This window comes from Quercus robur, chromosome 7, assembly GCF_932294415.1.
Source record: "Quercus robur chromosome 7, dhQueRobu3.1, whole genome shotgun sequence".
Taxonomy (NCBI): domain Eukaryota; kingdom Viridiplantae; phylum Streptophyta; class Magnoliopsida; order Fagales; family Fagaceae; genus Quercus; species Quercus robur.
In genome coordinates, this window is record NC_065540.1 from 39,470,992 (window position 1) to 39,497,290 (window position 26,299).

At 33.5% G+C, this 26,299-nt stretch overlaps 1 long non-coding RNA gene and 1 pseudogene across 1 annotated transcript; both read right to left on the reverse strand.

Moving 5' to 3' along the window:
* Positions 1 to 520: 520 nt before the first annotated feature.
* Positions 521 to 1,575, reverse strand: LOC126693399 (uncharacterized). Its single transcript, XR_007645337.1, has 2 exons — positions 1,474 to 1,575; positions 521 to 1,079 (listed from the first exon to the last, which is right to left on the reverse strand). It is a non-coding gene; the product is annotated as an uncharacterized LOC126693399 (long non-coding RNA).
* A 10,454-nt stretch (positions 1,576 to 12,029) lies between these two features.
* The window catches only part of LOC126693393 (microtubule-associated protein 70-2-like), an 82,511-nt pseudogene continuing 68,241 nt past the window's right edge, over positions 12,030 to 26,299 (reverse strand).

The window sequence follows — 26,299 nt, forward strand, 5'->3', positions numbered from 1 at the left end:
TCATCAATGTGACTAATGTACAACAGCCTAGTCCCAAAACAAATTTAGGAAAAAAAACGGCAGCAGTCCACTGATCCTTTACAAACTCAATGCTTAGTGATCATTTGATTGGATCAGTGGAGTCAAATTTCAAAATAACTTCATCAAGACGATTTTCGTGCTTCTCATTCCCATGGTGGGGAAGGGTAGAGGGAGCTGAGGGCTTGAAGACGAGAAATAGTCATTTATTGCAAGAAGTTAACGAGCTAATTGCCTGATTTTCAATATAAAGTGCATTTGTTGCAGTCTTTGTTGACGCAAATTATCAACCTAGTAATTGTAACATCTACAGTAACAAGAAAACCAAGCTATGAACAAGCTGCATCAAAACTAACACAAAGCGTTTTAAATTCTTGATTTGCTCCACCTAGCTTTTCAATAATTTGGGCAGTGGTAAATTGGTGATTTTTTTACTACAAGAAATTACCTTTAGTAAACTATATCCAATAATCGTAACTATAACAATGAAAAGATAGAAGACTTAAAAGAGAACTAGAATCAGATTCAATGATGAGACTTAAGTAGAGTACTTGGCTACAATTCAATCACTTCTAAACCCTACACTTAACCATAATAGGAACCATTGCACAAAAGTTGTTCTTAAAAAATGGTTTTATTGAAATGATAATACCATTATCACCCACCCAAAGGTAGTGCCTTATTCTTCAAACACGGTTCCTGTTTTGAGAAAAGCAAAGAGGGGGAATTGAATTTCATTTAATCTTCTTTCCTTCCTAGCAATGAGTGCATGAACCATACTGGGAAAACAAATAAGTGGGATCAAACCAGAAAATAAAATTACCGGGTGAAGGAATCCCTCTAGCGTTCCAAGCTTTCCCATGGCTGTGGCCATTTGACCCATAGTTTGCCACATATCCAGATGATCCTGATGGGCCAGCTGAGCAATTGGCCAATGTCTCAGCCAGGGATTGCTGCGATGCCTACATGCTTTTTGTCAGAGCATCTTCAGCCTACTGGGATTACGGCTGCAAGTTGTAGATGCCTACCGATTGTTGCTCTGATAAAGGATTCACAAGAAGCTGCACCATTGGCAATTTAGTTAAAAACATTACAAAACGATTTTAAATATAAAAGGAACAATAATAATAATAATCCTGCCATGATAAAAACAAGATATGAAGAAGAAAATGATTTTTTTCCCCTTTTTTCTGTCACAACATCTACAATACATCCTCTCCCAAAATGTATGATGAAGAAGAAAGACACTATATCGAAATCATAATGGTTAAGTGTTAGAAAAACTAGAACTTCCATTACTAGAGACATAACTTTATTAGTATCTTCTGTGCCAATCTTCACTGTTCTACTACCCATAAATCACCATCACCGTGATAATCAAAATCAAATTCACCACCTTATCCCCCTCAAAATAAAACCCAAAAATCTTAAACCCCTTCACAAAACCAAACTAACCAGGAACTCCAAAATTAGAGACTGCTGTACAGGTATCTTCTCAAGCTAAGTCAAACTACCACTTTCTTCATCACCTCCTATTCCATACCACAAGAGCAAAGATGAAACATTTACCAAAAAAAAATACAAGGTAAAACTAAAACCCCGATCCAAAAAAAGAACCAAACAAGAGAATCAGGGCTTGCTTCCATACCCTTGAGATTGATGTTCAAGAAAGGTTGGGATGCCTATTAAAGATAAATCATCATTGATTCTTTGTCAAAATGGCCAATCAAGAATTGGATACCTTTCCTTTCTGATGCTTAAGTTAAAGGCATTTACACTGCACATAATAACACCCAATTGCTTGTTCTCCATCACCCTTTTGATTCATACTTAATTACACTTAAAATCGGATCACGGTGCTCTGCGATTGTTGGCTACAATCTCTCTGTTGTAACCTGCTAAATTTCTTTGTTACTTTGCTTTGTATAGGAGGTGTAGGTAAGTACTAGAGACTTTTCCTTCTGGTGTTGCTCCTAAATTTTACTAAGGTAATGCTTCTCTGATTTGCACATTGGTTTCACAATTCGATTACTTTTCTATTTATTTTATTTTTGTTATTATTTTGTTCTTTAGTTATTATTTTCTACTAGCCGTAAACCCGCGCGATGCGTGGGAAATTTTGACGTTGTTTTTATTTATTTATTATTTATTGATAAGTGAAAGAAGAAATAAGTACATGGAACTTATAATTATTAGTCTAAAACTCAAAATTATATATTTATTTTTCTAATGGGGTATAATTGATGAGTAATGCTACAGTCACAAACTATTTTACAACATTTTTACAAAATATTGATGTGGTCAATCTCTTATTGGTTTTCATCTAGGCCCATCATTAATATCACTTTTTCATTTACCAATAATCACTCACCACATCAGTAATTTGTAAATTTTTTTTTTATAAAATAGTTTGTATCTCTAGCATTATTCATAACTGATATAATGTAATATATATTTTGTAAGCTAAGAGATTAATAATTAATTGTTAACCTACATAATAAACAGTTTGCTTTTATAAACTCCATTTATAAACAGTTTACTTTTATAAAATGTAAACTTATTCAAGACAAAACTATTTATAAATGTCCATTTTTTTAACCTGAATTGTTCTAGGAAAGAGAAATGACACCATGGTCAAAGCAACATTTAGATGTGTACATTTGAACATGATTTAGTTTGCAATTTATCATACAGTCTATACTTTTGTAAAAAAAGTTATGTAAATTATCTTAATATCTAGATCATATGCATATGCTCATATGCTAAATCTGGTTTGACACCAACGTTTGTTTTTGTGATACCATGGAATAATGAAGAATCGCTTCATTATGCTGAGGTATTGATTGGAATATATACATGTGCAATACGGAAATGGCAACTCTTAGTGGGCTAATTTTCCCGAAAAATTTGTAACTATATGCCAAATTCCCATCTCATGGAGAAGTCAAAGGGGAAAAAAAAATGAAACACTTATGAGCAAAAAAATTTATACATTTTACTCATTGCTTATTGAAATTTAGTTACATGGACATTGATTGACTTTAAGAAAATCATGGTTCTTCCAAAGCAACTTTACTACTCTTGTTCTCTGAAGAATCATTTAGTAGCTTTGGAATCGCCTATCTCTTCAGGGTATTCGGCTTTCACCCAAAGCACAACATTTAAACCTGTGATCATAGAAAAAGAACCTAGCAACTTAGCAAGTTGAAGACAAACACTTCTTTTATTACATAAAGGGAAAATGGTTACATTGATTGTGAATAGAGAGTTGGACATTGTTGAGAAGAGGGGACCTCTTTGTGATGCACCAAGCCTAAACAAAAAAGTTAACTACAGATCCAATTCAACATCTATATGAAAAATTTTAAGTAATCAAAATGTGTACATTACAAAGAGTCATCAAAAAACATCCAAGTAAGAAGTATGGCCATGAAAAACTTATTCCTTACTTCACATCAAAATTCCTACAAAAAAAATAAATAAAATAAACACCAAAAGAGTTATATGCACATACCATTTTTCTAAGTTATACCCGAGAGCAATGCAGTATTGACTGATTTGCTAACGCTAAAAAACATCCCTATTATCTTGGCAATACTTCTTGAGCTTCATATATTAACATTCTCCATTCTAATCAATTTAAAGAGTTTTTAAAACATTTAAAATGTTTATATAATTGAATGTAAAGAGACACACAAAAGAAATATGCATAAACATTGACATTTTATAAAATAAATCAACATGGTCTAGTTGCTTTCCTATTTTATCTATCTATGTTATTTTTATCACATTTTTTAATATTCCAAATGAATCAAGAATTGAACCATAATATATCATGCCATGAGCCTTGTAAAACAATAATAATATATTTTTTGAAAGACCCATTACACAAAAAGCCACCTACAAACGCTTTACACTTGCATCCTCTATATTACCGCAACACTTTCCTTTGTCCTGCAGCGAGCAATCAGAGTTTTTTATAACGTTAAAATCAAACATTTAATCTTCTGCATAATGGGAGAAAATGCAATTTGTACCAAACAAACCAATGAAGATGGAGGGGAAAACAGAAAAGGCAAAACTCACCTTAAAGGGACTTTCCAACTCTGCTTGTACTTTGGTGACTTCTGCAGTGGTGGAGAGAGAATTGGAAATCTATAAATAAATAAATAAAAAACAAATGAATGGGATTTAATTCCAAAGGGGCAGGCATTGAAGGTTTTGATAAGAAGAGGAAGAGCCCAAAAAGATAGAGTTAAAGGAGGGCCAAAATGATGAATGTGATTTAATGGGAAAGTAAATAAAGGGAGAATTGTTAACCATTTTTTGTTTTGATAAGGAGATGAGAAGTCTTGTGAGTGGATGGATAATATATAATACGTGGGACACTTGGACAGAATTAATAGAGAGTTGAAGTAATAAATGAGGAAGGAGAGTTTATTGGAAATATTAGAGGGAAATATTGAATAATTGAAATTGATTAAAGCAAATTTGGGGCAAAAATGGAGAAGAAGAAAGAGACAAAAGCTAAATGCAAATCACTCTAATAGAGTGCCACATGGCAGAACCTCATTATAAGAATAATCATAAATGTAATATAGAAACAATCATAAAGTTAATAATTTTTGTTGTACTAAAATGAAAAAAAAAATACAATTTTTCTCAAAAATTCAAAAGGCAATTTAACGAAAATATTTATTTTTTAATAAAAGTTATTTATAACATTTTGTGAATCATTAAAAAGAAAAGAAAATTTAAAAATTATTCTTTTAGTATTAAACAAACTTTCTCAAACTTATTTTTTCTGCCTACAATCCAAAACACTGAAAAAAGTAACTAAAAAAATTAATAAAACTTAACTATGATTAATTGGACCAATTAGGAAAAAAAATTGTTATTTATAATCTACTAAGGTTATTTTCTTTGCGGAAATTGTAATTTCATCCACCCAAAACATATTATCAAATAATCAATTATTAGCAAAATCTAAGAATTAAATTTCTATATATGCATTGTTATAAAATAATAATAATAATAATAATAATTAAAGTAAAATTGCGAAAGATAAAATTTGTCTCTCATCCAATAACTTTTGTTTAGCCAACCTTTGCTTGTCTCTAAATAAATTGCATTATAGGGTACTTTTAATACTATTAAAAGTACTTTGTCCACCACAATGGATTAAAAAATAAACAAAAATGATTAAAGTCTCATAGTTTAACATCTAAATTGAGCACTATAAAAATCATGCTATCAAATTACAGTAACTGCCAAATTAAATTATCCAAATCATGCTATGTATTAGAATAATATTATATTTTTATATTTAATCCTTTATAATGCAATAGGGTAACATTTAACAATCAAAGAGAGAGAGAGAGAGAGAGAGAGAGAGAGAGAACTGAATCGCATTAACCTAAAGTAGATTAAAGAATATAAAAAATTATCAACCTAAAGCGAAGATGCAAGAAAAATAAAAAATAAAAATCCACTCAAAAATTTTGTGTGTGTGTGTGAGAGAGAGAGAGAGAGAAAGAGAGAGAACCTTTTTTTTTGTAAGGGAAAACTATGCATGGAATGAATGAGATAGTGACAAATTTATAGTAATAGAGTGTGAATAAGAAGAGACAAAAATAGAGGAAGATGAAGGGAAAGATAAAGAATGATATTAATGTAGAGAGTAGTGGAGAGATGAGAAGGTGAGAGAATGAGAGAAGGAGAAAGGTTAGAGAAGTAGTGGGGAGATGAAAAGGTAAGGGAGGGAGAAAGGTTGGAGAAGTGTAAATATGAAATAAAAAAAATTATAAATAATTATAAGAAAATGGAAAAAAAAAAAAAAAGATGATGACATGGACGTTGACGTGGCTCAATGTGAGAGCAGCAGTATTAAACGCTACGCTTCAGCTTTTAGTAATATATTGATTAGTTATTAGTTTACAGAAAGAACATGAAGAGTTAGTTATTAGTTTACAGGAAGAACATTAAGAGAGAGAGATTTTTCCAAAAAAGCAATATAAAATTAAGAAGTGTGAGAATGCAAGTACAAGCTCAAAAAAAATAAATAAATAAATATTCAACCTCTTGCAGGTAACGATGGCAATGGATAACTCCACCCATAAATGTGACACAATTTTTGTAGATTAATCTTTAGTATAGATGAGTTTATATCAAAGCGGGGTTAACCCAATTTAATACGGTTAATAAATAGGTCAATTCCATGTTGACCTCTTTAACTTGTAAACAAACCCAAAATTACCTGATTCTCAAAAAAAAAACTCAAAATTACCAGGCTCATAATTTGTGTCAAAACGAGTAACCCATGTAAATACATGACATTTTTGTCCATCATAAGTATGAATTTTTACTAGTTATACTGTTAATCCTTCATTAAACCCTTGAGTTCCTCACATCTTTTTTTTTTTTTTTTTAAATTGCAAAATAAAGGAAAAACTATCATGTTCATTGTATTTTGGAACTTATTTGTTTCTAATTGTTAATACTTAGCCCAGATTTGACCCAACCCATAACACATGGCCCACGGATCATCCACATGGGTTATTTGTCCACCAGCTATCTGATAAGTGGATATAAATTCGAGTTTAAATTTAAATTGGTCTGAGCATGAGTTGTCAAGATCAATAGTGTAGTGATATATGATGGATTGAGTGATTATAAGACCACTCATCTTGATAGTATGCTTATTCAATTTATATTTAAATACTATTACAACAATTAAAGAGGAAAAAAAAAGGGACCAACAGAGAAATTATGAGAACAAAAACGAACATACAATTCCTAAGTAATCTCTCAAGCAAACCATTTCTTTCTAGGGACACCATCAAGAGTACCCTAGAACTTGGAGTGTGAGAATCTTAAAAGAAACATTGGTAGCCTCTCCAATGACAAAAAGGTGCTCCAAAAACTATAGAGATCGTGTGGAGGAGTTTGTAAAGCAAGGAAGAGAAAGATCTGGGAAGTGAGTAATCGGTTCTATTAAGGTATGCAAATATATGGCCCAGCTAATATCTTCAATATTGATATCAGAGCTATGGATGCTAGTTTTCCCTTTTGGATTAATGAACCCGAGATCTTTGTTGCTTTTAAAAAATCCAATATGCATGAATTTTTAGAGGCATGTTATGGCATCAAATTGAGTGATTAAATCATATGAATATGTTTCTAATGATGATAATAGCATGCTTTTTGGTTTTTTGATATTTTAAAAAAAGAAGAGGATCCAAACTTGGTTAGGCCAGAGGACATGCAGCAAGGATCTTGGTCAAACTAGAGGATATGCAGTAAGAAGAACATCAAGACCCTAGGACCTTGATGTGTCCTTTTAAAGCCTTAAGAAGAGGACCTTGGCTAACACATGGGAAAACCAAAATTTATGTTCAGATTTCTAGCAAAAAGCCATTAAAAATCCAGCAATACTAGGTATTATCTTTGTAACCCATGGTCCAAGCCCGTGGGATCCTGAATGGATAGTAAGGAAAAAGTGGTTTAGTTGGTAAGTTAGTGATTTCTGGTGAAAGAAGGATCCCGAAGGTTTCCCTTGATTCATATATTTGCTTGGAATGCATGAACCAATGGAAAACTCAGTTCCCCATATACATGACACCTCCCCACAATTTCCTCTTAATTGTCACTTTCTATTAAAGTTGTCAGACATTGCATTGAGCAGCCCACCTACTCTTTTGACTTTCCAAATTCCCCTTTTGAGTTATAATTGCTTAATTAAACTAAACTTCTGCCTAATGCACTTTTTCAGGTTCTAGAGGACATGGTTTTACCCAGCAGACTAGGGATGTCCTCGCTAGGGGTACCAAACCATGTCCACTATGAAAGGAACACTAAGACATAGGAGAAAGGGGGGGGAAAAAGAGGAATTCAAATGGAGGGAAAAAGGGAGAGTTCAAACGTTCAAAAGGATAACTCTTAGAGCTTTAATAGCCTAATAAGGGAGAGAAAAATGAACAAAATAAGAGAGCCAAGGTGGAGGAGTTTGTCCCATATCCTTAAGATCATTCAAAATATCACTTAACCTCTAAAGAAATATATGCCAAAACATGCACACATCAGATATCATTTTCTCCCACAAAATCCTCCTCACCTAATTATCTTGGAAGGCAATGCCCAAGCAAAGTTACTTGGACTCGAGTTCCAAATCCCACAAGTTTTGTACAAAAGCACTAAATCTGTGAGAGTTGGGGACAGAATCCTCGTGGCTGACTCATTTTCATGAAATTTATTTACATATATGTATATGAATTAAAATGTATATTCTAATTTAAGAAACTAACAATTATTTGAAGATATGGGTATTGTATAGTGTGTTCTTATGCAGGACCTATAGAGGTAAAGGGAAAGGGCAAAACTCCATTGCATAATAAGCATGGAAAAATATTTTATAGTTCAAGGAATCAGCATTTTGGGTTCCATGGATTACAGGCCTAGTACCCCTGGGAACCACAACATCCCGTTCGGGGTACCATGACATCACGCTCGGGGAACCAAGTGAATGAATTCTTTTAAATGTTCATACAATAAAAGATAAGCCTCAAATATTCTATTTCAATCTCCTTTTCATTGTGAATATTATGAATACTTATTTTACTTATTTTGTAAGAATAAAAGGTTATTTTATGACACTAAAACACTTATAATGGTATTTTATTACTTAGGAGGAATCACATTTTTTGCCTTGAGGAGCTTTATGTGACTTGCGCACAAATCGATTCATGTAATGACCCCAATAAGCTGCGGAGAACCGGATTGGAGGCCCAAGATCCCTTGTCATCAATGGACTTGGGTACTTTTCAAAAAAGGAACCCACAATGGCATACTGCAGGATCACCCCTCATCTATTCTCTAAACTGAATTTGTGATTTTTCTTCTTTTAGATTTTCTGCAGCACTTATTGATCTACTTGTCTGAGTAATGAATGTCATCCCCGGTTGATGTACCAAATACTCTGTCTATTATATTTGACAGAGGGTTGATTGGAATCTATCACGATTGGTGCGAGTCATTAAACACCTATCCTCAAACTTATGATCTACTGCATTCCAGCTTTCTCTTCAGAAATCTTAAACAAAGGTAGAACAATGATTTGGTTCATTGCCCTTTTTATCCTATGGTGATTGCTACCTCATAATTGATATGGAGATTTTTTATGAATGGAAATAGAAATATGAAAATTGTGTTCCTCTATTTGGCTCAAATAAATTTTTACCCCAAAAAAGAAAAGAAATGCTAAACCTAAATCAATATTTTTCAGTTCAAATTTAGATGGTGATCTGAGATATTTGCAATTTTTTTAGATGTGATTTCCTAGATGTAATTGTTGATCGCATATTGAGACCAGGTGGATATATTGTGGTTCAAGACATGGAAATTATTAATAAGTTTAGTCCTATCTTGCATTCGCTTCGTTGGTCACTAACAGTCTAACACTGTATAAGGATCAGTTTCTTGTTGGTAAGAAGGGTTTCTGGCGTCCCACAGTTGGAGAAACTAAATATTGAATAGAGCTGATCATTTACCATTGTACAATCTTACTTTTAGTTTTATATGTTCTATAGACAACTACAAAGATAAAAATTAGAAAAAGAAAAGGAGGAGAACACATTCCTTTTACTCTTATTACAAAGGCTCTTATTAGTAACTAAATCTAAATTGATGTTTTTTATTTTTGTCAAAGTGTCAATTCAATAGACATGGCATTAATTTGTGGTAGCAATGAAGAGATGATATTATGGTTGAGGTTTTGTGTTTAGATCAGCCTTTTGTTATTGTATGCAGTTCTTATCTGTATATATTAAGAGGATTAGTTATTACTTTTTTTCCTGTCAAAAATACCCCTAAATTAATTAACCAACAACTTAAAAATTGGGTTAAAATAGTAAATTGGAAAAAAAAAGTTAGTTATTACTTTTTTTATTGTCAAAAATACCCCTACCTAAACTTAAAAATGGGGCTAAAATAGTAAATTGACAAAAATAATAAATTTCTACTTTTACGTTGAAATGTTTTCCTACTTCTAATAAACTCCTACTTTTACGTTGATTTAAATTTCTATTTCTACTCACTAACTCCCTACAAAATAGGATTACTCTTTTGTTAATTTTAAAACTCCTCTAATCTACAAAACTCACCCTACGTATTCATTTTTTTTTTTTACTTCATCACGATGTATTTGTTTCTTCTGTCCTCCTTTTTTTTTCAATATATATATATTTTTTTAATGTCATTACATCCTTAGTTTTTTTTATTTGTGATTGGAAAAACTAGAAATCCCAAATTATAATAAATACAAATTATTAATCTTTACCCAAAAAATAAAAGAGCCTCTGAGCACGCGCTCTAGTATTCATTACTCTTGTATAATCGAAAAGATTAAATTTTATAAGGATGTGTTGTAAAATTCATGTTTTATACCATCCAATAAGTGATTGTCACATTAGCATTTTACTTAAAATTTAATACATCCTCCCACACCTAATAACATCTCAATAAATTCCCAGTTTAGTTGGATTTATATATGAGTATTAGAATTGATTGAGTGTGATTGTGTTTATATGTGATAAGATGATGTAGCATGTTGGGATTGAAGGGGTACCACGTCTTTATAGAATTTAATCTCATAATTGAATTAGAATATTAAACAATAACAGTTTTTTTTTTTGTGGTAATTATTAAACAGTAATAGTTGACTACACAGTGGGAATAAATTTTTTCTTTTTCAAATCTGTCCCCTTCCAAGAGTTGGATGCAAGACCGCCTCTTATAAAACTGAGTTAAGTAGCACAGAATTGGCACTTAGTATTTCTAAGTGTAGATGTTATAGAAACATTAATTTCAATGAATATGATGAGCTTTGGAGTATCACAGGTGGACCTTTCATTGGGGATGCGTTCCCCCTCTTTTAAACCTTTCTTTCATGAACCTAAACATGAACAGGTCATTTTTGTTAGAACCCATCTCCTCTCCCTTTTGTGTATGCGCGCTTGTTTCATAAAAAAAAAAAAAAAAAAAAAAAAAAAAAAAAAAAAAAAAAAAGAAGAAGAAGAAGAAGAAGAAGAAGAAGGAAGAAAGTTAGGCACCCATTCCACTCAATGAAATTTTGGTCCTTCAGGAGTTATTGGCCATTTCATATTATGCATAAAACATATACTTTTCATGTCATCATCACGGCATAGATTGTTGATGAAAAAACTCAGGATCATTATATGGATTAAAATAATGTTCAGAGTCAAAACTTAACACATTTAATCATTACATATCTTAATTCATCATTTTTCTTTACATCATTTTAAAATCTCATTCAAGAAAATGCTTAAACATTAATAGGTAATATCATTAAAATTCAGCATATTGTGCAAAATTTATAATTAAACAAAAACATAAATTAAACTAGGTTTGGATGCTTACATGCATGCACCTTCTTTTTTGCGAATGGTTTAATAGCGGATTCTCTTTGAAAATTTAGAATAGATTGCTGCCCTTCTTCTCCCGGATCAATCCACATATCTACCACTTACTTTGATGAAAATATTATGCGCGTTGATGTTCTTGCTCTTCTTGTTGATTGAACGTAAACAACTCAACACCTTTGGGCTTTGTGGATGGAAAATTCTTGGAATGTCCTCAAAACTTCATCATCAAGAGGTTTTGTCCAGCTCTAAATGATTTCATGGTTTTAATTATTAAACCCTATATTTTTGTTGATTTTTATCAATTTCTATGCGGTTGACTAATTCTAGTTGAGCTTTAATAGAAATCCAACCATGTGATTGTATTAATTTTGGTGCTATCTTTAAGACCATGAAATTCCTTGTAATTTGCTTGGTCATAGGCAAAAATCAGACTTGGTTTAAATGAGATATCACTAATTGAATGAGATTACCCAAGTTGCATTTTAATTGTGAAAACATACGTAATTTTCTATGAAATGTGTGCTAAAATTTTAGTGTGATTTATATGAAAAATTGGTACTAAATAGACCATAGAGGTCTATGTTACATTTTCAGTGTGATTTATATGAAAAATAGGTACTAAAATTTTAGTGTGATTTATATGAAATATTGGTACTAAATAGACCATAGAACATAATCTTCATGTTCTGGTTTGGTGTTTCCAATTGGAGTTCCATTTGCACTCTCCATGTGAGCACCGTTAGTTTCGCTAATTAGGTTCTGATCACAGGTATTGGTGGGCACATTATCTTTCCCACTCGCATCTGGTATCAGCTTATCTCTATCCAGTGATCTACTACCACCATCAAATGATCTCATTGAGATATTACCATGCTTTAATAATGTGCTAGCACTGTTTGATCTGAGAAGCCCATAATGTGAATTTGAAGTTCTCTTTGATAGATACCCATTGGAGGATGACTTTGAGAAATTCTCTGCTCCACCAAGAGACTGACGCCTTGAAGATCATTGCTTATGGTTCTCCCTTCTGTGGCAAAGCGAGAGTTGCCATTAGATGTTTTAAGCCTTTCCTCCAAAACCTTGAATCGCATTTGGTATTTTTCCTAAGAAATCAAGTAATAAATGAACAATCAAGAAATGAATATTCAGCAAATAACAAAAGCAGGGGATGAAGTTAATAGATTAGCTTACACACTTTAAGCTGCGCTTCTGCCTTTGCAGTGCGTTCAGCTACTGCCAGTTTATCACAAAAGCTGTTGCATTTCTCCCTAAAAGTATATGTAAAACTATATTTAGTCTTCACAATACCTTATAATTTATTGTACTTCAAAACAACAATATTCAGCTTTCCATAGCAACTATGTATTTTGAAACACTATACTCCATATTGATCGAACTATATGTCACCCAGTCTTATTCTGATAACAACCTGTTTAACATCCTGGTTTCTATTTTATAGTTGGCAGTAGAAATCAAAATTAAACATAACAGACAAGGATAGATGGTAGCATGCCTCTTTCTTCCATGCATCATGAAACAATCCTAGCTCGCTTACAGTTATTAGATGATAAACCCAACACACTACAAGAAGACTATGTTTTGATGTTAGTTCAAACACTTCCTATTCCAGGATTATTTGATCAATCAATCAACGTATAAATAAACATATTAATTGAGTACAAACTAACAGCAGAACCAACTGTTTAAGAATATCCGTAGCAGAAACATCCATTAGAGAGTGACTTCCAGCAATAATACTTGCTCGGTATTTATGGTATTCTTTGAAGAAATGAACTTTGAAGAACATGATAAAGAGGCATTGAATGGGTAACATGCCTGAAAAAATTTTCTTTCCTCAAGCCATTTCTTAACAGGCATCACTTTGTCATTGGCATCTTTCCACTCATTTGCAACTACAGTGGCAACATGATTTGCGGTAAACTTTGCACAAGCCACTTCCTGTTCTAAAGTTTTTCTCTCCTCCTATTCAAGCTTGAAGGTTAGAAGCAATTTGGAGCATTTCTAACACATTCAAAATGACTACCAGTTGTTGTTTTGTAGAACTGAAAATTCCAAAGGTAACAGTCATTACATTCATCTCTTGCACTTTTCTTTGATAATCACACACAGCATTAGCAGCACCAGCACCAGCCAAAACAACCTTCTCAAGCTCACGAACAGTTTGGGTTAGCTTTTCAACCTCTGCAACCTTCTGCCGATGCATTTTGACCAGGATTTTGTTCTCCTCCTGATTAGTGAACAAGACATTTCAAACCAAACTATGTCAGTTCTTTACAAAAGTTTAATTCAAAATAACAAAAGTTTAATTCAAAATAACAAAAGTTTAATTCAAAATAACAAAAGTTTAAGATCGGCTGTTCAACTTTAAAGTATGAGAAACATGGAAAAATTGGAACAAAAATCCAGGATCGAACTACAAAATAACAGTCATTTAATCTTCATGACAATTTTTACCACGATATCTTATACTGTGGATACTGTTTGGGCTCCAAGCCTGTTCCTGGCCTCTTCAAAAGGTTAGCTTAATACCCTTACCCTTGGGAAGGGATACCCATGGTTTTGTCCCCTTGCCAATAGTGAACACATTGCCCAAACGAAGGGATACCCATGGTTTTGTCCCCTTGCCAATGGTGAACACATTGCCCAAACGAGTTGCGAATTCATGCCCAGTGGCATCCTGAATATGGACGGTCTCAAAAGTCCCCTTATGGTCATACGCATGTAAAAGTACCTTAGACTATGCATATACTAATATATGTTTCAGTGTAATATCAGAGTCTGATGATTGTTTAGTCCTTCAATGTCATTAAGTTATTGATACTTTCAGTTGCAAGATGTGTACATATGGAAGTACTGGGCTTTGTGCCTCTTGATTTCTGGTGGAGTTTGCTCTTCCACCCACTAAAAGTGATGCCTGATTTTAGTTTTTTAGTTTTTTTGCCATAGCATTGCCAAGATCTTCCAAAGCTAGCTTTAAGCTTCAGTAATTTCACTCAGCAAGGAAATGCTAACAGCACTGGCTGCACAAATTGAAAAGAGATATGCAGTAATGAAACAAATGACATTGCATATATAGCAATACATAACCAAAATGACATGCATATCAATGGAAGCCTGAGTTAACTGATGGGTACTTGAGTAATGATAATAGAGATCATAGTGTTGTAACAGAATCTGTTTCTATTTCTGATATGGTGAAGTCAGCAACGGTATTGGCTTTGACCATCTCACCCAGCCTTATATATTGTATCTGTGTTTCTGATCAATGCAAGCCGAGTATTATCAATTCCAATCATTCTTTCCCTCAACCTTTCTGCTCTGCTAGATTAGTCTCTATTATTCTAGAACTTCTTCATGGTATCAGAGCCATCAATGGCATCAAAGGCTTCATCTCAGTCAACACCACACCACCATTGAATTTCATACCTTCTACTTCATTACCTATACCTCCATTAACATCTTTTCCATCCAATCATCATGCAAATCAAACACCTCTGTTTTTACTCTCAAACATGGCTAATCTCGTGACAGTGAAGCTTGATCAATCAAACTATATAGTTTGGAAACATCGTATCACTTCACTTCTCAAAACCTACTCTTTGATTCAGCGTCTGGATGAATCAATTCTGATACCTGATCAATTTCTTTGCGGTGGCAATGGAGAAATTACTTCACAGATCAATTCTGAATTTGAATCATGGCAGATTTGTGATCAAGCATTGGTCACTTTGATCAACTCTACTCTCTCACCAGCAGTAGTTTCTGTAGTTGTGGGAGTTGAATCTGCCATTGATGTATGAAAGGCCTTAGAGAAGAGGTTTACTTCCTCTTCTCAATCTAATATTCTAAATTTGAAGATTGAACTTCATAGTATCAAGGAGAATGATTGAGCGAATGTGTTCTTACACAATATCAAAGAAGCAAGGGATAAGCTTCGAGCAGTTGGAGTAAATGTGGGCAATGAAGAATTACTTCACATTGTACTTAAGGGATTACCCAGAGAGTATCAACCTCTATGTTCAGCAATTCGCACTGGAACTTAACAACTTTCTTTTGATGAGTTACATGCACTGCTTCATGCTGAAGAGAAGCAGCTTCAAGATTCTATACAATCTAACAAGAACAGTGCCATTACGATAGCTATGTTTACCTCTGGTGGTCAAAAGTCCCAAAATTCATCTCAAGCACAGTTCTATGTGAACAATAACTTTAATCAACAAGGCAGAGAGGTAGATCTAATCAGTCCTCACAAAATCCTTTTCATCGAGGCAGTAATTCACTGTATCAAAATCAATTCACTAGATCTGAAGGGAGACCATCATGTTAGATATGTGGTAAATCTGGTAATGTAGCACTGGATTGCTATGACCACATGGATTTTTCATATCAGGGAAGGCATCCACCTGCTACACTAGCTGCTATGGCTACTGGATCTCACTATACTCAGTCCACTGATCCTTGGGTTTCTGATACAGGTTCAACTGATTACCTCACTGCCAATATTGGGAATCTTTCTATGCAACAACCATGCAAAGGAAATGATCATGTCACTGTTGGCAATGGTCAAGCACTACCTATCAACGATATAGGTAATGGCATTCTGAAAACTCCATTCTTTAATTTCAATCTTCGTAATATTCTACATGTCCCTAGGATAGCTTCCAATCTTCTCTCAATCCATAAATTGTGCAAAGATAACAATTGTAGGTGTAGATTTGATGCTGGCCATTTTTGTATTCAGTATTTACATTTGGGGAGGATTCTTTACAGGGGCCTGAGTGAGAATGGGTTAGACCCCATTTATCCTAACAAGACCCCTGACAACATTTCCAATGCTCAAAGTTTAGCTTGTAAGTCTTGTGTCTACACTGCTTTTCCTGCACAATCTATCACCAACAAATGGCTACTTTGGCATCAAATATTAGGCCATCCTTGTTCTAAAATTTTATAACTTGTATTTCCTGATTTGATTCCTAACTCTGTTCATGCTAGTCTAGAAAATAAGTTTTATGTGAACACTGTTTGAAAGGGAAACGTATCCTTTCCTCATTTTGTAACTAAATCTGCTAAACATTTTGATCTAGTTCACACCGATGTTTGGGGTCCTGCACCCATTATTGCAATCAATGAATTTCTTTTTATTTGCTCTTTGCGGATGATTACAGCAGGTTTACTTGGTTATTTTTGTTAAAACATAAGTCTGAAGTTCTTCCACTTTTGTTTACTAAGTCTCCTATTGAAACTCAATTTTCCACAACACTAAAGGTTCTCAAGTCTGATTGTGGCAGGTAGTACATCTCCAGGGCTTTTACTCAATTTTGTTCTTCCCATGGTATTTCCCATCATTTCAGTTGTCCCAATGCACCACAACAAAATGGTGTTGTGGAAAGAAAACACAGACACATAGTAGAGTCTGCATTGAGCATGTTGTCACAGGACAATCTACCTCTCACTCATTGGTCTTATGTAGTAAGCTGATTAACAGGCTACTCTCCTCAGTGTTAAATTTTGACTCACTTTGGGAAGCCCTTTTTCATTTCAAACCTGACCTTCCTCAACTTAGAACTTTTGGGTGCACATGCTATCCTCTACTTAGACCTTACAACAAACATAAACTTCAGTTCAGAACTACTCCTTGCCTATTTTTAGGCTATCCTTTCGACACAAAAGGTTACATCTGTTTTGATCCGAATCCACTGACAAAATTTACCTATCTAGACATGTTCTATTTGATGAAGTTCATTTCACTCCACCTAACACTCCAGCTACTCCTCCCTCTTTCTCTACTTAATCATGGATTTCTCCTATCCTTTACAGGCATTTATGTTCTTCTACTCTTTATAACTCTCCTTCTCCCTATAATGCTCCCTCATCACTTCCCACTTCTACCACATCAGAATCTGTCTCTCCTACTTCTGCAGAATCAACTTCTGATTTGCAAAATCAGTTTCACTCTTCTCCTATTCCTACACCAAATGTTCTTCCGGTCACTTCTCTTGTTCCTCTTCCTAATTTTCACCCTCTGCAAACTAGATCTGAGAGTGGCATTACCAAACCTAATAAAAAGTGGTGCTATAAAACCATTGTTGACAATAATATTATAGAAACTCCTTCCTTTGGTATTGCTAGTAAGTTTCCCAACTGGTGTAAGGCAATGGATGAAGAATTTCAAGCACTCTAGTAACAACATACTTGGACTTCAGTGCCTCCATCATCTAACAAGAACATTGTTGGTTCCAAATGGGTCTTTAAGATCAAAAGAAACAGTGATGGCACAATCACCAGGTAATAAGGCTTGTCTTGGGTTCAAGTCCTCTGTAGATCCCTCTTTGTTCCTCTACTTCAACAACACTACAATAATCAATCTTCTCCTTTATGTCCATGCCATTATCATCACAGGCAATTTCCCATCCTCTATTGCCTCTCTCATCACTTCTCTTAGTCTTGAATTTGAACTCAAAGACCTTGGTACCATTTGTTATTTCTTGGGTCTTCAATTAGCTCTCACATCCTCAAGCCTTTCCATTACACAGACCAAATATGCTACAGATCTTCTTCATAAACATAACAAGTTTCACTCTAAGCCTTCCAAAACTCCCTTTGCTACTGCTAGACTATCTCCCACTGAGCATTCCCTTGTTGATCCTCATTCCTATAGAAGTCTTGTCGGAGCTCTCCAATATCTTACCTTCATTCGTCCTGACCTTTTGTTTGTGGTCAATCAAGTTTTTCAATTCATGACAAATCCCACCGATGTTCATCTTCAGGCTGCTAAACATATTCTCAGGTATCTCAAAGTCACACTCACCTCTAGTATTCTTCTTAAGCCTGGCCCCATTTTCCTCTCAGCTTTCTTGGATGCTGATTGGGCAGGTGATTTGAGTGCTAGACGAAGTACTACAGGCTTCATTGCTTTTCTGGGTTCCAATCCTATTACTTGAGCTGCTAAAAAGCAACCCGCAGTTTCTAGAAGTTCCACCGAGGCTGAATATCGAGCCTTAGCTTCTACTGTGGCTGAACTCCATTGGTTGAGAATTTTGATGCAAGAGTTACATATTTATCTTCTTAAGCCTCCCTTATTATGGTGTGACAACTTATGTACATTGGCCTTGGCATCTAATCCAGTTTTCCACTCTCGCACAAAACATATAGAGGTGGATTACCTTTTTGTGCGAGAGCAAGTCGTTCAAAAGGATATTCAAGCGCAATTTATCTCTACAAAGGATCAACTTGGTGACATTTTAGCTAAATGTCTTCTTCTTGGTTTATTGTTATTCGTTTCAAACTCATGCTGATACCTTGCTCTGAGTTTGAGGGGGATGTAAAGAGATATGCAGTAATGAAACAAATGACATTGCAAATACAGCAATACAATAACCAAAATGACATGCGTCTCAATGGAAGCCTAAGTTAACTGATAGGGACCTATAAAAAAATAAATAGTGGTCATAGTGTTGTAACAGACTCTGTTTCTATTTCTGATATGGTGACATGAGCAATGGTTATTGGCTTTGATCGTCTCACCCAGCCCTATATATTGTATCTCTCTTTCTAATCAATGCAAGAGGGGGAGAGGAATGACAATCTCTTAAGAACGTGGGGGCTTGTAGCAATAAGAAGTCGAGCGTGGGGGCTTGTAAGTCCAAACAAAAATTCCACTATTATCACAGCAATAAGAAGTCGAGCGTGGGGGCTTGTAAGTCTTATTGTATGAACTTCGATTCTTTCAAGATAGTGGATTCAAGTTTACCTTGAGGATAGCTAGGTCAAATCCTCCCCAGGTTTTTATCGGTTTGGTTTCCTGGGTGATCATATCTTGTGTTATTTATTTCCGCTGCTTTGCATGATTTGATCTTTTATATTGTGATAACCTAGACTTGTTTAATTGGACTAAGTAACAACTTGGCTAATTACCTAGGTTTAATCAATTGTTTAAGGGGTCTAAAAACCATCAGTGTTTCTTAAACATCTTTCCACGCCTGATTACTCCTAAATTTTTCTATGGCCATGCCTCTTTGATTTGCACATTGTTTCACAATTTTGTTTCTTTTCTATTTATTTTATTTTGTTATCTAGTTATTGGTTGTTGATGGGTATTTCTACATCTCATTTGGGCATTCACAAAAAGAAAATAAAATATTGTTAAAAAAAAAAGAAAAAAGAAAAGAACATAGAATAGAAAATAGTGAAAATACGCTCTCTTAAGAAATTTGAGACAATTATCCATCCCTCGAATTTTATCATGTGTTTTGAGTGGAGTTTGTGGTATTTCGTATTCTTTTGTGTTCAATGGTGAAGCCAGTAATTTTTCCTAGGAGGGCCAACCTTGGGGAGTCCCACTATCCAGCCAGTAATTTTTACATGTTGGTTTAGTTCAAGTAGCTGTTAAACCATTAACAAGAGAAGCTTTAAATACAAGTGTTTTACTTTGTTTAAGAGATGACAGACATTTAAGATTTGATGACTCACTCCTTGGAATGATGGAAACAAGTTTACATAGAGGACCAGTATATTTTAATTGTTATCCTAACTTTGCTTTAAGCCTATCTGACAGAAATATTATGGATGCTTAAACTTTAAATGTAAAAACAAATGGTTATTACATGAAAGAAGGCTCAGAACCTTTAGCTATTATTTATAGGATTTATTATAAATTGATGAAAACCACTTTAGACCCTCAATCCATAGTTGATCCTTCCCCTAAAGGTCAGACTCTCCTTATGCAAGCCTCAACCCGGAATACTAGATTACGGGTACCTCAACAAATACAGTGGAAAGATATAACCCTTCCTGAAAGATGGCAACTTGAGGCTATTGCCCCCACACCAAAAATAGAAAACACTGAACCAGACTTCATAGTCCAAAATACAGATGGTACAGTTATTATTTCTTTTAATAATAATGACAGACATACTGATAGTCTTATAAGACCTAGTAGTTCTATAGGTAGAAAGACCTCTATGATGTTTACTCCTAGAAGCTCCTTTTCCTCTAGGACACCTTTCTCTGATTCCAGACCTTTACCTCCCTAGAATCTTCCTCCAGTTATACACCTTCCCCCAATAAACACTAAGAAACCCTATTCAGATAGAGCCAGCTTATTATCCGACAGATACCACACAACCTACCCCTAATGTTCACCAACCTCTTTATCAGCCTCAACCCCAACCTGATTTTCCTACCCACATAGATATATTAGGATTTACAGATGATAGACAAATTAATGTTTTATCTAAAGAATTTATTTTAGATAAAGAATTACTAAAATATGATTACTTAAAACCTGAAAATAATGACAGAAGGAAGCAATTTTTTGAAGAATATAATGAACAAGAAAGAAACAATTTAAGAACTAAGTATTTTGAAATGATGACAAACTTACAGACACACTTTAGTTTCTTTGACTTTTTGGACTATCATAACAAAAAGATAAGTGTAATAGAAAAAATATTGTCATGGGCAAAGACAGAAAATCATGAGAAAGTGTATCAGACTTATCCACCATTTGAATCAATTATATTGAGTCAAAATAGTGGAGTCCAAGTATTGGCTACGCCTATCAAAAGACCTAGCCTAAGTGATGAAAATAAGAACCTAGACAGTATAATTCAACAGAACAATTACACCAACACCTATCTAAAAACTATTGGTCAAAAGCTACAAGACATAGAAGACAAAATAATACCCCCTTCTACTTCTATAAAAAAAGAAAATACGTCTAATACCCCTTTGTTTATCCCTCATGAAATACCTCCTCACCTTAGAGCACCTTTAAAGAAACCCATGACACAGAAAACTGGAAGCTATTCATGCATGTTGGTGAATAGTGATCTGTCTCCAGTGAATAGTGATATATCGCCGTTGTCTGTTTAGAAGAGTATTCTGTCTGTCTGTGCATTCTGTCTATCTGTCTATCAATCTGTATCTGCATAGTTATCATAATCTAGCGGATCAGAGTTATCCTCATACTGCTCATATTCGTGGAGCACTCCATAATCATTACATAGGGCACAGTATGAAATGAGAAGGAAAACAGGAACATGATCCTTAGCTATCATCAATCTGGGATCCTTAACAATCCTTCTTTTCCCAATAAGCCTTCCTACTGAAGGTCTTGGACCATACACAGCTATCCTGTCGGTATAGCCATATAAATGGAAACCTCTGTCTAATTCTTTCTGTACTTCATAGATCTTGTTACACATGAAATTAGACCATTCTTTAGCCAGGGCATCTGGATCATCAAGTGATAAATAAGTATCTCCTGTATACCAGTTGCATTCAGGGATACCACCCCAATCATGGATAAGGACTAAAATGTGTGCTGGCTGAGCTTCCATATAATATAATTAAGTCCACCCCAGATTTCCATCTTCATATAATTAAGTCCTTCAATCTGTGCTGTTGCTTCGTGGATAACTTTGGGGAATAAACTAATCTGAATTGCAGAAGTTAGAGTTAATTTGCTAATAAACCCTGCTTCGAGCATTTCAGATAACCATAAGGGATCACAGATTACTAGATCTTCTGTCTCTGTGTTGATAAGTAATCCCGAGTAGGGATTAAATATGTCTCCTGTTCTATCATAAACTCCGTCTAAATTTCCAAAACTTTCATACCATTTAGCCTTATGAGATAACCATATATCACCTGTCATGTCTTCTGTTCTGATAAATGCTGTAGAGACTAATACTTTAAAAAGATACATCCATCTATCATAAGAACTTGTTATAGCTTTATGAGTTAATATATTCTGTTGGATTTCAGGGGGTAAGGTTCTAATAGTAAGTCTCGTTTTTTGCTGAATCTTAGGGTGGAGCTTTGAAAAGCTTGTTCCCATAAGATAGCTTTTTAGAGACTGTAGTTCTGTCTTTGTGGAGCTTGAATCTCCATTCTCCTTGCCAGGGAGTTGACAACTGAGTGCTTCAATAAATGCCCCGGTGCTAACAAGATGTAATTCCAAAGCCTGAAGGGTCATTTGGAATAAGGGTTTCTGTCTGAGGTTGAAGGCTACCTGTAAATTATCAAGAAGTAATTTAATATGAAAAGGAAGGTTTGTAAATTCTCTATCTTGAAACATGAGATCAGTGTTAGGCACTTTTTGCAGAATTACACTTTTCTCACCATATGAATACATTGCCTCTGCTAGCAACATATCTTGAAGGGATATTGTCTCTAACAAGACGCCTTCATGCATATTCGAAATTTTTACTGAAGGCTTTCAGATACCTTTGGGTTGCACCGCTGGTGCCTTGCCCTTGTCTTTCTGAGAGTATCTTTTATTCATAGTCTGCAATTGGGTTTTGGGAAGAGGGTTATGTTTGGAGCAAATATTTTGCAAAACTTCTTTTGAAATTCTTTCGGCAATGTCTTTCTGTGAAATTCTTTTGAAATATTTTATAAAAAAAAACAAGAAAAGCATTTATAAAGCAAAATTTTCTTTGCACACTTTTGTGCTCTTGCTGAGTAGCAACAGTATTAGAGTAGTCATGATGGGGTCTGTTAGAGTAAGTAAGATTCAAAATATTTCTAAAATCTAGTATGATTCTATCCATACATATACTACTATATATCTCATCTTGTGAAAATATGTGAAATAAAATAGGACAATCTATCATGGGATTTATTCTATCTATTGGGAGATTAAATCTGTCATTATTTAAGAAATTATCACAATTAATATTTTCTTTAATGATCAATAAAGGAGAGTCTGTCAAAGATTCTTTTATTAAAATATCTGTTATATGAATATTTAAAGATACCATAAAGGGTGTAAATATGTCTTTTATTATAATTTTGTTTGATACTTCTGTCATACTGTCAGTCCATATACTGTCAGTCCATGCATATTGATTACAAAAGATTGTATCCATATTTCCATCTTTTATGCCTTTTCTACTAAGTACTTTTGTAGATTGGACTTTATGCAAAAAAGCAATAAGAGAATAAGAACATATCTCCATCTCTTTGTCTTGTTTATCTTTCTTTTTGTCATTTTCTGTCAATTGATTAACAAGTAATATTTCTGTCTTTGAAGATGACAAACTTGTTTCTGTTTTATAGATTCCTCTTTCGTTGATATCTGTTAAAATAGTAATCTTTTTGGAAGAGTGTATTTCTTTCAGGACAGGTGGTACAATGAATTTAAAGAATATATCTTTTTCCAATACATTAGTTTTAATTCCTTCACCTGTCACTAAAAAGGGATAAATTAAAGCCATAAAAGGAGTTCCTAAAATAATTTTAGAAGGAAGGTCCTTAATTAAAACAAAGGTTGTTTCAAAATATATTCCATCATAGCATATATGAACAATAGGTATTTTATAATTAATTATTAGTTTTTCTCCATTGGCCTGAATTAATCTTTCAGATGATTTATCATAATACTTTAAGGGTATTAATCTTTCTTGTATACAATTCATATCAGCTCCTAAGTCTATTAAAGCAATTTCTGTCAAAGAAAACTCTTTATTAATTACGAAAGTAATTTCTGTATGCCATTTTTGGAGAATTACTCTGTCAATTAAACTTAAGAAATTCTGTCTACCAAATTTATTACTATTGTTTGAAACATTAATATCTGTAACTTCTTTATCTGTAGGAGGATTAAGGGGGTCTATCACAGGATTAGAAAATTCTTTTATTATTTCTACAATATTATGTTCATTTATGTCCGTCAAATTTTCTTCTTTAATTTCTTTAATTTCCTTTTTTGTTTCTGTCATTAAGTCTTGTAGAGCTACTGGTTTTATCTCTACACCATCTTGTTTTATTTTCATTTTTACCTTTTCTTTCTTGTCTTTTTCTTTCTTGGCTTTTTCTTCCTTTCTACAATCCGTAACATGGTGTCCATATTTCCTACACCTAATGCAAGCAATAGGTATTTCTATAGTGTCTTTCAATTTTAATAAATATTCTTTCTTGTCTTTATAGTGATTTGGTAGATTTTCTATCAGTTTCATTATTATGTCTTTTTGTTTTCTTTTTCTTTTATTAATCTTAAGTGGGTTGGTTGATTTTAACTCTTTCTTTACTTGATCTATCTCTTTTTGATTAACACTAAATATGTCCATTAATTCATTTGTTATATCTTTCTCAAATTCTAATTCACTAATTCGTTTGACAATTTTATTATGTTTGTCACATTGTTTTTTAGTATGTCTATATCCTTTGCATTTATGACAAATAGTATTATTAACATGCCTATCAGTTTTCTCATTATCTGATAACTCAGTAGTATTTAAAACTATTATGTCTCTTTCTCTGTCTCTCTGTAAAGGTGTATTTAAAATTTTTATTTTTTTAGTTAATTCTGTCAAACTATCATTTTGGGTATCTATTATAGATCTTTCAATTAATTCTAGTCTTTCATCAATTTCTTCTTTAAAACTATTATACTTCTTGTTTTTTACTTCCACTTTTACTTTTACTACACTATCACTATTTTCTTTTTCTTTTAAATTACCATAATTATTTTTCCTACCATTGTTGACTACTTTTACTACACTATCTCTTTCTATCTCTTTTGTATCTAACTTCCTACGTATTATTTCATTTTTTTGTCTTTCATACAATTCTTTCAAACTATCATCATTATTTCTAGGACTATCATCTTTTTTCTCTTTCTTTGTCATGTTTCTTTGTTTTACGTAGAGTTTCATCTTTTGAATTGGTTTGTTGACTTTCTATTCTTTCTTTCATCTCTTTTACCATTCCTTTTTTTATTATTTCTTTCTCATTATCTATTAACTTCTCATGTAAAGATTCTTTCTTGCTTGTCTTTATTAGGTTCTTATGTCTATCTGTGTCTAGCTTTTTACATATAATTTGTATATTGTTTTGCTTTTCCACCATTTCTTTTAGTTTGTCATTTTCTATAGTACTTCTTTCTTTTGTTAGATCTTTTATTTTATCTTCTACATGTGTTACTCTTTCCTTAATTTGGCCAGTGTCGTTGTCAACTAATCTGTCAGTTGCTTTTAACGTCTGTAAGTTCTTATCTACAACCTCTTTTGAATTACTATTTATATACCAATTATCTGTCATAGTTTCTGTAAAAGATGATCTATGATGGGGTCCAAATTCTATTTCTTTTTTCAAAGGTGAATTTAAAGCTATCATTCTTTCATAGAGGTCCAAAAAACTATCATTTTTCTTTTCAACTTCAGTATATCTAGTGGATCTGTCAATATTTTCTAAAGATTCTAATTTTCTATTAATTCTGTCCAAAAAACTATCATTGTATTTATTAGTCTGTCAGTTGATTTTATCTTCTATTAAAGTACTCCAATTATTTATGTTACCATTATAATTATAATCATTAATTTCACTGTCAGAATCAGAATCAGTTTCATAATCCATATCACTATTTGACCAATTATAATCTATATCTTTCATGCTATAACCTTCATCATAATCTATATCATCATAGTCCATGTTTCAATTAGTGTGTGCCTAGCCTAAGTGTGAACAAGCAAACAGATGATGAGCTGATAAATGTATTTATTCTCTTTCTAAGCAATTAATAATTACTGGCGGAACTATTACTAACCACTGGTATCCTTGCTATCGGGACCACCTCCTCGGGAAACTCCATTGCGGGACCACCCAAACAACGCCTGTCCGTTGGCTGCAACAAAGGGGCTGACCAATGCGAAACTATGGTTTGCCAATGAGTCTTTAGGCTGACCAACGCTAACAAGGAGCAAGTAGTGGCTATGCAAAATTTCTTTTTGAAATTCTTTTACCAATATCTTTCTGCGAAATTCTTTTGAAATATTTTATAAGAAAAACAAGGAAAGTATTTATAAAACAAACAACAT